Raw genomic sequence first — 12,095 nt, 5'->3', positions numbered from 1 at the left:
GGCACTGATGAGGAAGTCTGCCTGCTGGTCCCAGAGCTGCCACTGTCTCATTCCATTACCTTATGCAAACGGCAGGCACGCAGAGCCTGCTTCTCCATCTGGATACCCAAAGGAAAGCCTTCTGGACACCCTGACCTTCCTCTTAGAGACAGAAAAAAAGGAGCAATGAGGAAATATTTGCAAAGCCCCCACACTCACCTGTTGGCAGATGAAGGAGGGTTGCTATATAAATTATTAAGGAAACCGACCTGAGCCAAAGGGAGTCATGGAAACTTCATTGTTATGCGTGGTGCGTGGCTGTCTTTTGAATATTCTGCTTCCTTGGTTTCCAATTTCCTTTTCTTAGTGAATCTTTCTCCCTCATAAATCTTTGCATCTCAATGTTCTGTTCTTTCTTCTTTTGCGTTCTGAACTGGGAGTTCTCACAACCCCTCCATGGTTAATCTACTCCTCCAAACATTGCGGGCTCCGAATGGCACTGTGCACAGTTATTGCTCTTGAAGGCAGGTGACGCCCTTCTGCCTCCACTCTCTGGAAAGCCTGCTGCCCTGAAGGACAGGTCCTGGTGGGAAGGCAGGGGAGGGGGCGTTAAGGAGAGCCAGGCGGGCAGGGAATGCCCCCACCACTCTCTCCTCCTTTCCTAGCTGGCCAAGGAAACACTCTTCAGTTTCCAACCATTCTCTAGAACAAACGAACCAAGCACCAGGAGCTTTCTGTGAATCTGACAGCCAGTGATCACAGAAGAAGGAGTTCCAATTCCCCCAGGAATGGCACTTCGCCCAGAACCAGCATCAAGTGCCCTCTAGTGGGGAGTCAGAGGCACCCTCTCTGAGAGGCAAATTTCTGTCCCACCTTTATTGGGGACTCAGCATTAGCAGATGATGGGGAAAAAATTGCAATTGGCATCTTCATCACTAAAACCAGAGAGAAAGGCTTCTTTTGGTATCAAGAGGAATCTAACATTGAGCAAATGTGTGCCACTCTAGTCAGGCCCCATGTCTCTGGCAGAAGCAGTACATACACGTGGGAGGAACAAGTAGTGTGCTCTCTAGTTGGGGTGTGACTGTGTGGCAGGCACATGGGGTGCCAGGCCCGAAGGTGTATCCCCTCTGCCCTTGCTTTTGAAATATGTTGAGGCAGACACGGCTGTTTAAACTGGCATCCCTGTTTATCTTTGTGTTCCCAGTGCCTAAGAGTTAAGTGACTGAACTGAATTTAAATTGTTCTAGAGCTTGTTAACTGCAAAGGGACAGAAAAATTTCAGGAGGATGGTGGTTGGGGTGGATGGGGCTGCATTTCTACCACTCTGCTTTCTTATAGAGACACCCCACTCCGCAGAGCTTCTGCCAATAATCAAAAGAACAGGGTTGGTGTTGGGCTTAATTTTTTGTGCCTAGAGGATTAACATGATATAGTGAAAATCGGGGGTTTTGGAGTCAGATGTGACTCCAGTTCAATGGGAGTTCCTCCACTTACTAGTTGTGGGGCCTGTGTAAGTTTGTAAAATTTTCCACACATCAGTTCCTTCATGAACTTCAAAATGAAAATATTACTACCTATTTCAGAACCTATATATTTTATTTAGCCTAATGCAAACTATTTAAATCATTATAGACGTATTTAATGACATGCAGAATTTATGATATATTAAGTAAAAAAGAGAAGGCTATGGAACAGTGTTATAGAATATCACCATTTTGTAAAGTGATGTAACACCACTGTGTGGGCGTCCCAAGTTTTCTCTGTTTTGGGTCTATTGCTACCACATGCACACAGCGCTGTGATGGAAACAAAGGGACCCACCTAGTCCAGGGGTGCCTGTCCACTGTTGCAGTCTCTGTCTGGCTAGTTCTTTTCAAGGTCACACTCTCTGTGATTTGTCTCTAATCGCTCCCCAGGGAGGAAGCTCTGCACATTTACCAACACACCTATACCTCTTTCCCCACAAAAGCATCCTCTGAGGGTTAGCATTCCATGCATGAGAGTAAAGAACACTGGTAGGCTGATGAGAAGAGCTACTTTGCACTTTGGGGTTTTATAGATATTTGGGCAAAAGAGAACTAATCTAATCTAAGATTCAGGAGACTCTGCACTGTTACAAGTGACTATTTAACCAGTAATTATCTCATCTGTGAAATGATAAAGAAAATGCACTGAAATGGGCATCCCCTTGCCCTATTGTACTCCATTGATAATAATAAAAGCTGGTTCAACCCTTTGGAAAACTATCCAACAAGAGCCTTTAAAATGGCATACTCTTTAACTCAGTAATTTTGGGAATCTGTCCTAAGAAAACAATTCAGAACACACAAAAACTTTATGCACAAAGACATTCATTGTAGTATTATTTATGCTGATGAAAAACTAAAAAAAAAAAAAAGAAGAAACAATAATAACCGTTCAAGGCGTAAGTAAATTATGATACACCCAAATATTAGAATAGTTACTTAACACTGTGAGAAGTGGTTTCCAAAGACAGTGGACAACATTATGAATGTTTTTTTTTTCCCTTTCTACTTAAATGTTTACCTCATTCTATAAGAAGTGCAGATAATTTTGAATTTGGAAAAAAAATAACTTCCATTATTTAAAAAAGAGTCCAGATTAGATAATCACTAAGGTCACTCGTCATAGGTTGGGTTCTTCAGGAGCAGATGTTGAGTTGCAGTTCAGGTATAAGATGATTATCAGGGATCAACACTTGGGCAAGGGAGGGAGCGGAAGGAGGACTAAAAGAGGTTAAACTGCAGTACAGACCTGAGGAGACTTTTGCCAACCCACTAGAGAGCTTTACAGCCAGCATTGTCCACATGAGGGTCCCACATTGGGTCAAAATGGCCTGACCTTCCTCAGTCATCAAATGTTGGCTGCACGCAGATGGGCACGACCTCAGGGGTAGAGTGGCCTCTGTAGCTGAGGCAGAATGAGAAGGACCTAACAGCTGGAGGCTCCTTTGGATGACCCTCCTTGCAGCTGGGCAGTCAGGCTTTCCTGGAAGGGAGATCGAGGTAGTGCATTTCCATATCTACTACTTCCCTCCTTCGTCTACGTTCTTATGCTCCCATTTCATATGCTTAGTTATTAAACAAACATTAACAACAATACAATCCGATATAGCACTTTGATAATGCTTTCACATATGGCAGCCTTCCCTAATTCACAGAACGTAGCCAAGGAGAAGACTATGAGAGATATTATTTAGAAGCACGGCACAGTTTTTTCATGACATTTGCTTTCCGCACTTCAGTAAGGCCATTTCATCTAAGGTTGGTTCAAATTGTGGACTACGTAATGTTAGTGCTTATTCTTCTCAATACATCTGTCTCCCCTGCTAGCAACTCTTCCTCTTGTTCCTGTCAGACAGCTGTTGCTCTAATATTGGCAAAAATCCCTTCACTCATTGTAACATTCTACCCCGGCCTCTCCTTCAGGTAGCTCCCTCTTTCTCTTCTACAACTGGCTAAGGCTGGAAAATGACCAACACATTTATGCACACAGGTTCTTATGACTAATTACAATGCACTGTTCTTCCAAACACAGTGGCATTTCAAAAGTGATTCCTATATATAACACCAAAAGTGCAGGCAACAAAAGAAAAAAAAATAAATTGGGCTTCATCAAAATTCAAGACTTTTGTGTATCAAAAGACATTATCAACAGAGTGAAAAAACCCACAGAATGCGAGAAAATATTTTCATATCATATATCTAATAAGGCACTGATATCCAGAATATATAAAGAACTCCTACAACTGAACAACAAAAAAAACCCCAAATAAAAGAATTCAAAAATGAACTTTTTGACTTGTATATATTCTTCTCCAAAGAATATATGCAAATGGCCAATAAGCACATGAAAAGATGCTCAACATCACTAGTCATTGGGGAAATGCAAACCAAAACCACAATGAAATACCACTTCACATTCATTAAGATGGTTATTATAAATAAACAAAAATGAAAACAAAACAGAAAATAAGGGTTGTCAAGGATGTGGAGGAATTGGATCACTTGTGCGTTACTGGTGGGAATGTAAAATGGTGTAGCTGCTGTAGAAAATATTACAGTAGTTCTTCAAAAAAGTTGAACATAGAACTACCATATGATCCAGCAATTCCACTTCTGCACGTCCACCCAAAAGAACTGAAAGCAGGGACTTGAACAGATATTTGTGCACCCATGTTTGTAGCAGTATTATTAACAACAGCCAAAAAATGGAAATAACCTATTGATGGGTGAAGCGGTATTTACACACAATGGAATATTATTCAGTCTTAAAAAGGAAGGGAATTCTGATATGTGCTACAATGTGAATTATCCTTGAGGACACTATGCTAGGTGAAATAAGCCAGACACAAAAAGCTATATATTATATGATCCCATTTAAATGAAATGTCTATAATTGGTTAATCCATAGAGAAAGTAGATCAGTGGTTGCAAGAGGCTAGGGGAAGGGAGGAATGGAGAGTGACTGCTAATGAGTTTGCGATTTCCTTTGGGGGTAATGAATACATTCAGGAATTAGTGGTGATGGTTTGCACAACTTTGTGAACATACTAAAAATCACTGAATTGTATACTTTAAAAGGGTGAATTTTATAATATGTAAATTATAGCTCGATTTAAAAATTTTTCAGATAGTTCCAACTTCATGAAGACTTCCCCGAGCCTTCTAGTTAACCACTCCCTCCTGTGCACAGCCTTTACAAGTTTACTGGGGATTCATGCAATTTCTTTGTAATATACCAGCCTCCTCTGATAACTGTGAGCTCCTCCTAGACAGGGCTATGTCCTGTCTTTGCCTGTATCCTCTCCTGGGCACAGTGCTTGAAACTCAGCACATATTCAATAAACATAGGCTGAATTGAAGATATTGCCTGCTTTCCAAGACTTTATAATACAAGCAATATTGAACAATCTATTTGTTGGATATGATAAATAATATCCACACATTATGTGTAAGACTTTAGTGATATAAAAATGAAAGATGCATGGTCTCTCCCTTTAAGGAACTTACCAATTTTTGGTGGAAATAAGCATATATAAATACAGGCTCACCTCATTTTATTGTGTCTCACAGACATTTTGTTTTTACAAATGGAAGGTTTGTGGCAACCCTACATCAAACAAGTCTGTTGGTGTTATTTTTCCAACAGCATTTGCTTCATTTCTCTGTGTCACATTTTGGTAATTTTTGCAGTATTTCAAACTTTTCCATTACTATTATATTTGTTATGGTGATCCATGGTCAGTGATCTTTAATGATATTATTGTAATTGTTTTGGGGCATCATGAACCACACCCATATAAGATGGCAAACTTTATCTATAAATATTGTATGTGTTTTGACTGCTCCATCTGCTGAGCATTCCCCTATCTTTCTCCCTCTCCTCAGGCCTCACTATTCCCTGAGACACAACAATATTGAAATTAGGCCAATTAATAACCCCACAATGGCCTGTCAATATTCAAGTGAAAGGAAGAATCACATGTCTCTCACTTTAAATCAAAAGTTAGACATGATTAAGCTTAGTAAGGAGGGCATGTTGAAAGCCAAAGCCTGATCCAGAGTAAGGCCCTACTTCTCTTCAATTCTATGAAGTCTGAAAGAGGTGAGGAAGCTGCAGAAGAAGAGTTTGAAGTTAGCAGAGATTGGTTCATAAGGTTTAAGGAAAGAAGCTATCTCCATAACATAAAAGTGCAAGATGAAGCAGCAAGTGCTATGTAGAAGCCGCAGCAAGTTATCCAGAAGATCTAGCTAAAATAATTAACGAAGGTGACCACACTAAACACGAACAGCCTTATATTAGAAGAAGATGCCATTACTTTGATAACTAGAGAGGATAAGTCAATGCCTGGCTTCAAAGCTTCAAAGGACAAGCTGACTCCCTTGTTAGAGGCTAATACAGCTGGTGACTTTCAGTTGAAACCAATGCTCATTTACCATTCTGAAAATCCTAGGGCCCTTAAGAACTATGGTAAATCTACTCTGCCCATGCTCTATAAAATCGAAAAATAAAGCCTGGCTGACAGCATATCTGTTTACAACATGGTTTACAGAATATTTTAAGCCTACTGCTCAGAAAAAAAGATTCCTTTGAAAATATTACTGCTCATTGACAATGCACCTTGGTGCCCAAGAGCTTCAATGGAAATGTACAACAAGATTCACATCATTTTCATGCCTGCTAACACAACATTCATTCTACAGCCCATGGGTCAAGGAGTAATTTCAACTTTCGAGTCCTATTATTTAAGAAATACATTTCATAAGGCTATAGCTGCCGTAGATAGTGATTCCTCTGATGGAACTGGGCAAAACCAATGGAAAACCTTCTGGAAAATAGTCATCATCTTAGATACCATTAAGAAACATTCATGGTTCATGGTAATAGATCAAAATGTCAACATTAACAGGAAGAAGTTGATTTCAACCCTCAAGGATGACCTTGAGGGGATTTCAGTGGAGGAAGTAACTGAAGGTGTGGTAGAAATAGCAAGAGAATGAGAATTAGAAGTGGAGCCTGACGATGTTACTGAATTGCTATAATCTCATGATCAAACTTGAAGGAATGCAGAGCTGTTTCTCAGGATGAGCAAAAAAAAGTGGTTTCTTGATATGGAGTCTACTCCTGGTGAAGATGCTGTGGAGACTGTTGAAATGACAACAGAGGATTTAGAATATTACATAAACTTCATTCACAAAGCAGCAGCAGGGTTTGAGAGCATTGACTCCAATTCTGAAAGAAGTCCTACTATGGGTAAAATGCTATTAAACCGCATCACAGGCTACAGAGAAAGGAAGAGTCAATCGATGTGACAGACTTCAGTGTTGTCTTATTTTAAGAAATTGCCACAACCACCCCGCCTTTAGCAACCACACCCCTGATCAGTCAGCAGCCATAACAACGAGGCAAGACCTTCCATCAGAAAAAAGTTTACACCTCGCGAAAGCACAGATGATGGTTAACATTTTTAGCAGTATTTTTAAATTAAGGTATGTGCGTTTTTAAAGATATAATACTATTGCACATTTAATATACTACAGTACAGTGTGATCATAACTTTTGTGCACACTAGGAAACCCCAAAATTCATTTGACTCGCTTTACTGCAGGGGGTCTGGAACTGAACTTGCAATATCTCCAAAATATGCCTGTAACTACGATACAAGGTAGAAAATAAGTGCCATGTGAATGGCATGAAGATCCACGCCTAACAATTTAGTGAAGTAAAAAATGACTACCTTGGTGGTGATCGTGAAGATTTTGTTGAGGTAGAGGGATGAAAGTGAGCTTTAGGGATGTAACAAGATGTGAAAATGAAAGCCTCTGCTGAGGCACATTCCAAAGCTATGTGTTGGACCAAACTACAAACATCTTCAAAGTAGGTGTAAAAAGTGGGGGACGAGAGGCAGGTAACTCTTAAATTGTCACCCACACTGATGGCATAGAGGGCCACTGAATCGGAGAAAGGAAGCCTTTTGAAAAAAAAAAAGATTTCTTTGAACAGAACTACCAGGTGTGAAGAATTCTACCCTCCTCCCCAAGGCTGAAAAAGGAGAGAGAGGGAGATCTGCTCCTTACCTCAAATCAAAGGGAAGGACTTTGAGAGAACCACCTACAGAGCTTAAGCAGTGTCTCTGGCAGTTTGAGGCACACAGGACTGCTGCTAGGCATGCACTTGAGAAACATAAATCTAGAGGGCTGAGGTGTGAGGAAGCAGCTGCATTCCCAGAGTCCACCTGGGCAAACGGTGCTTTCTTCCAGGGGACCAGGGGAGGTCCCGGGGGGTAGGGGGAAGGGAGTCAGTGTGGTATTGCTTGGCCTCTGCTCAAAATGACCTCCTGCAGGGGTGGGGGCCTCAGCAGAAGCGAGCTGGAGGTGAACTGCTGCTTGATACCTTGGGCTGCAGAAGCACGGGGAAAGAGAAGGTCTCTTGGGAACCCATGGGAGTCCCTAAGAGAGCAACCAGCTTTAACCAGCTTGAGGTCCCCAGATAGCACCAGTTTGATCATTTCCACAGTACTGATCAACCAAGAATTATGCTAATTCCCCTCCCTAATCCCTCTTTACTAATGTCCCTTCCCAAACTCCAGACCCTGAAGGGGTCAGAAACAGGTTAGTAAAAGGGAAGAAGAGAAGAAGGAACTTGAGAGGAAGAAAGAGAAGAAGCCGAGAACTTTTCTCTTCCTCACCTTCAATCATCAGACTTCTAGCCTACAGTCAGCCCAAGCTGCAGGAGGGGAGAAATTTCAAGGTTCAAGTTCTAATTCTTCTCTGGGACTGCCATTTTAATTCCTGATGGCCATTTTATATTGTAACTTAAAAAGTGACTGAGTACTTTTATTACCTCTGAGGGACAACCTTTGTCTTTTCTAGGGGTAAGAAAGAGATCGCCCCTTGGTGCAGATGTAAAGAGACAGTGGGGGTCAAAAATGAATTTGTTTTAAGATTCCATTCTACCAGCTTCTCCCTCTCACTCTCTCTCTGTGCTCTCTCTCTCTCAAATAAATAAAATCTTTAAAAAAAAAAAAGATTCCATTCTACCAGTTGTTCTTGTTCAATGAAAATATTACAGGCAGAAACAGGAGAAGGAGCCTCCAGAAAAAGAATAGGGGAAGCCAGATCCAAGCTTTCTTTGGAAAAGGAGACATAGACAAGCACGTCTATCCCAGGGATGGGGACAGTGTGAGGGATGCTGTATCTATCAATAGCGCTCTGTTCATATTCCATTTGTTGGAAAGTCTTTGTAATAGACAAGAATTATTTCTGCACTAGAAGCTTTGCTTTGGTGGTTGCGATTTTCTTCTTTTGCTTGAAGCTTGTGGAAGTATAGAAGACAGCTTTCTAAACAAGCTCACCTATATTTTGACTCAAAATTTTAATGAAGCTTATCTCTGGTATGTCTCAAGACACAAATGATTGAGATTTTTTTAAATTCCAAAATAACTGTATGACACCAACAGAAATACCAGTACTCCAGGACGATAATACAGCATGGACACTAGAGTAGTGGACCACTGATGCTGTGAATCATTCCATGGGCAATGGGGAGCCAATAAACATGTTTAAACAAGGAATACAGATGTAGAGGTAGGCATACCTCATTAGAGTCGTAAGAGTTACAGAGAGTATTAAGCCCACCTCTCTCTGCTGAAAGGTGAGCAACCTCACTGTGAGCCCCTGACACCGTGCACAGGGGGTTGATTCATGAGAGGAGGGAAGATGGGAGAAAGGCATGAAAGCCATCTGTTGTGTCCCCTCATCACCCATTCTCCCTTTTCTACTAAGAACAGTTCTCTAAGCTCCTTTGAAGAACTGCTTGCACCCCTCGTGGCTCACGTGGTTTGGGAGGGTTTGACTTCCCCTTCAACTCCAGGGATGGTCAGAAATGGTTTGTTCAGGAATTAAGCATGTGTTCCAAATTTGGCAAATGATTCTGAGGCCCAGGATTTCTGTTCGCATGGGGGGGGGGGGGAAGCTCATTGTTTCCAGTTAAGCGGAGTGGGGAGGAGTGAAACCACCATGGCCACCGTGCCACCCAGGGGCAGCCTAGCCATCACCAGTTTGAGAATAAAAGCAATGGAGTGAGAGATGAAGCTGGAGGCCGCAAAAGAAACCAGAAACCATCTGTATGTCTTCTTTGGAAAATGTCTATTCATGTCTTCTGCTCATTTTTTAATTAGAAACCAATGTTATCTGCACTTCTACCCGGCTAAGCCTGAAGCAGTTCTGAAGTTTTCCATAATGTGGGCTAATCGATTCCTTTTTTTTTTTTCTTTTTTCCTGTTAAACCAGCTTGAATCAAGTTTTCTGCCACTTGCAACCAGGAAGAGTTCTAAATGATATTCAAGAAAATAAGTTAGGAAGCCGTCAATCAGTGAAGTAATAATAGGAAGAAAGAGACTTACTGGTGAGAAGTCATGAAGGAAAACTAATGTTTTAGTCTCACATGTTGGAGGGATATCATCCATGCTCTGTAGCACACAAATTACTAACCCCTCCCCAATATAAGTTTAGCAGTATATTCTGTGGCTCATATTGTAGGTCCAGATGTTACAGAGGCAGGGGTTCTAGTTCAAACTACCCCACAATCCAATTATAACTATATACTTATAATTATATAATTATATTATATACTTATAATTAATATAATACATAATTGACATTATTATTATTATTATTACTGATGGTTTTTCTCTTTTCCAAGCTTGTTGGAGAGACCACTAGGGGAAATAATTTGTTGGAGGTGAAACTATCAATCTCATCTGCCTCGATGTGTATCTTTACCTCCTTCTTTCCTATCTTAATAGAAGAGGTGACCCTTAATGAAAGACATAACCCTTCTGTCTATGGTTGATCTTTTTTTCTTTTTAAAGATTTTATTTATATATTTTAGAGAGAGAGAGAGAGAGAGAGCACGCACATGAGCAAGGGGGAGGGGGAGAGGGAGAGGGAGAAGCAGACTCCCTGATGAGCAGGGATTGGGGGGGTGGCTTGATACCAGGACCTTGAGATCATGACCTGAATCAAAAGGAGACACTTGACCGACTGAGCCACCCAGGTGCCCCTATGGCTGATCTTAATTGGATCTTAATTGGTGACATTTCTCCTGTCCAAGGCTGATCCTTCCTCCTTTCTTTATCACTGCTTCTCCCACCTCCTGAGGGATTTTGCTCTATCAATGATTCCTTTTTGTCTTGTTTCCTCTCCACTGGCAATTTTCCTCCATTTTTATAAGAAATCCCCCCATACTAAAATAATGCCCTCCTAGACTCTTCATCAGTAGTTCTCAAAGTGTGATCTGAAGAGCTCCTATATCAGAATCACCTGGGATGCTTGTTTAAAATGCAGAGTCCTGGCCCCACCCCAATCTAGTGAGACACATTGGTGCTCTGGAACCTGCGCTCTAACAAACACCCCAGGTGAATCTGATGTGCCATGCAGTTGGAGAAAAGTATTTAGTTACCTATTCATTACCCACTCTTGTATATACTGTGAATATTTCACTTTTCCATAGTCCTCAAATCTTCAAAAGCATCAAGCCCAGCACCCCTCCCACACACATCCTGATTTTATAGAAAAAAAGAAACCATTAAAGGAAAAAAAAAAAACCCTCTAATTCCCACACTATATATGTAACTTCATTCATATCTAGTCTTTCTACTTTCCCTCCTGTCAACATGGAAAATATGTACTTTCTCCTTCTGAGGCTAACTATGACATCTGAGTTCATTTTTCATCTTTTCCTACACTTCTAAGCACTTCACACGATCTATTATCCTGTCTCTTACATTTTTAATCTTTCCTTATCTAGAGCCTTCTTTCTATCGACATTTAAGCCTATGTACAGTTGATCCGTGGACAACATGGGGTTAGGAGCACCGGCCCCTCCCTCCCAGCATCCGCAGTCGAAAATCCACGTATAACTTTTTTGACTCCCCAAAAACTTAACTTCTAATAGCCTACCCTTGACCAGGAGCATTACTGATAACACAAGCAGTCAATTAATACATATTTTGTATGTTATGTGTATTATGTACCATATTCTTACAATCAAGTTAAGGTAGAAAAAAAGAAAATAATAAGGAAAACACATTTACAGTAGTATATTTACTGAAAAAAAAAATCCATGTATAAGTGCACACCCCTGTTGTTCAAGGGTCAACTATACAAACTTCTCCCATGGTCAAGATAATTCTCCCTTAATTTCATGAACCAAACACCTCCAGCCACTATACTTGTTCACCTTCTCTTCTCAGCTAAGCTTCTTGAAGATGCCTGCACTGACCACCCATTTGCTGCCCACTTTAATTTCTACCCCATTATTTCCCTGAAACTGCTCTCACTAAAATGACCCAAAATTACTTAGTTGTTAAATCCAATGGACACTCAGTCCGTACGTTATTTGACCCCTCAGTTCCATCTGACACTGTTGTCTATTCCCTTCTTGGAAACTTCCTTCTCTTGGCTTCCTTGATATCTCACTCTTCTTCCCATCTCTGTGCTGCTCCCTCCCACTCTCCTTCTCAGGCTTCTCTCCCTCTGCCCTTCCCTTAAGTGGTGGGCTCCTAGAGTCCTTTCCTAGCACCCTCT

The sequence above is a fragment of the Mirounga leonina genome, unplaced genomic scaffold, assembly GCF_011800145.1.
Source record: "Mirounga leonina isolate KUSES-001 unplaced genomic scaffold, KU_Mleo_1.0 Mir_493, whole genome shotgun sequence".
NCBI lineage: Eukaryota > Metazoa > Chordata > Mammalia > Carnivora > Phocidae > Mirounga > Mirounga leonina.
The sequence above is the reverse complement of the archived record's forward strand: the minus strand, read 5'-3'. Positions refer to the sequence as shown.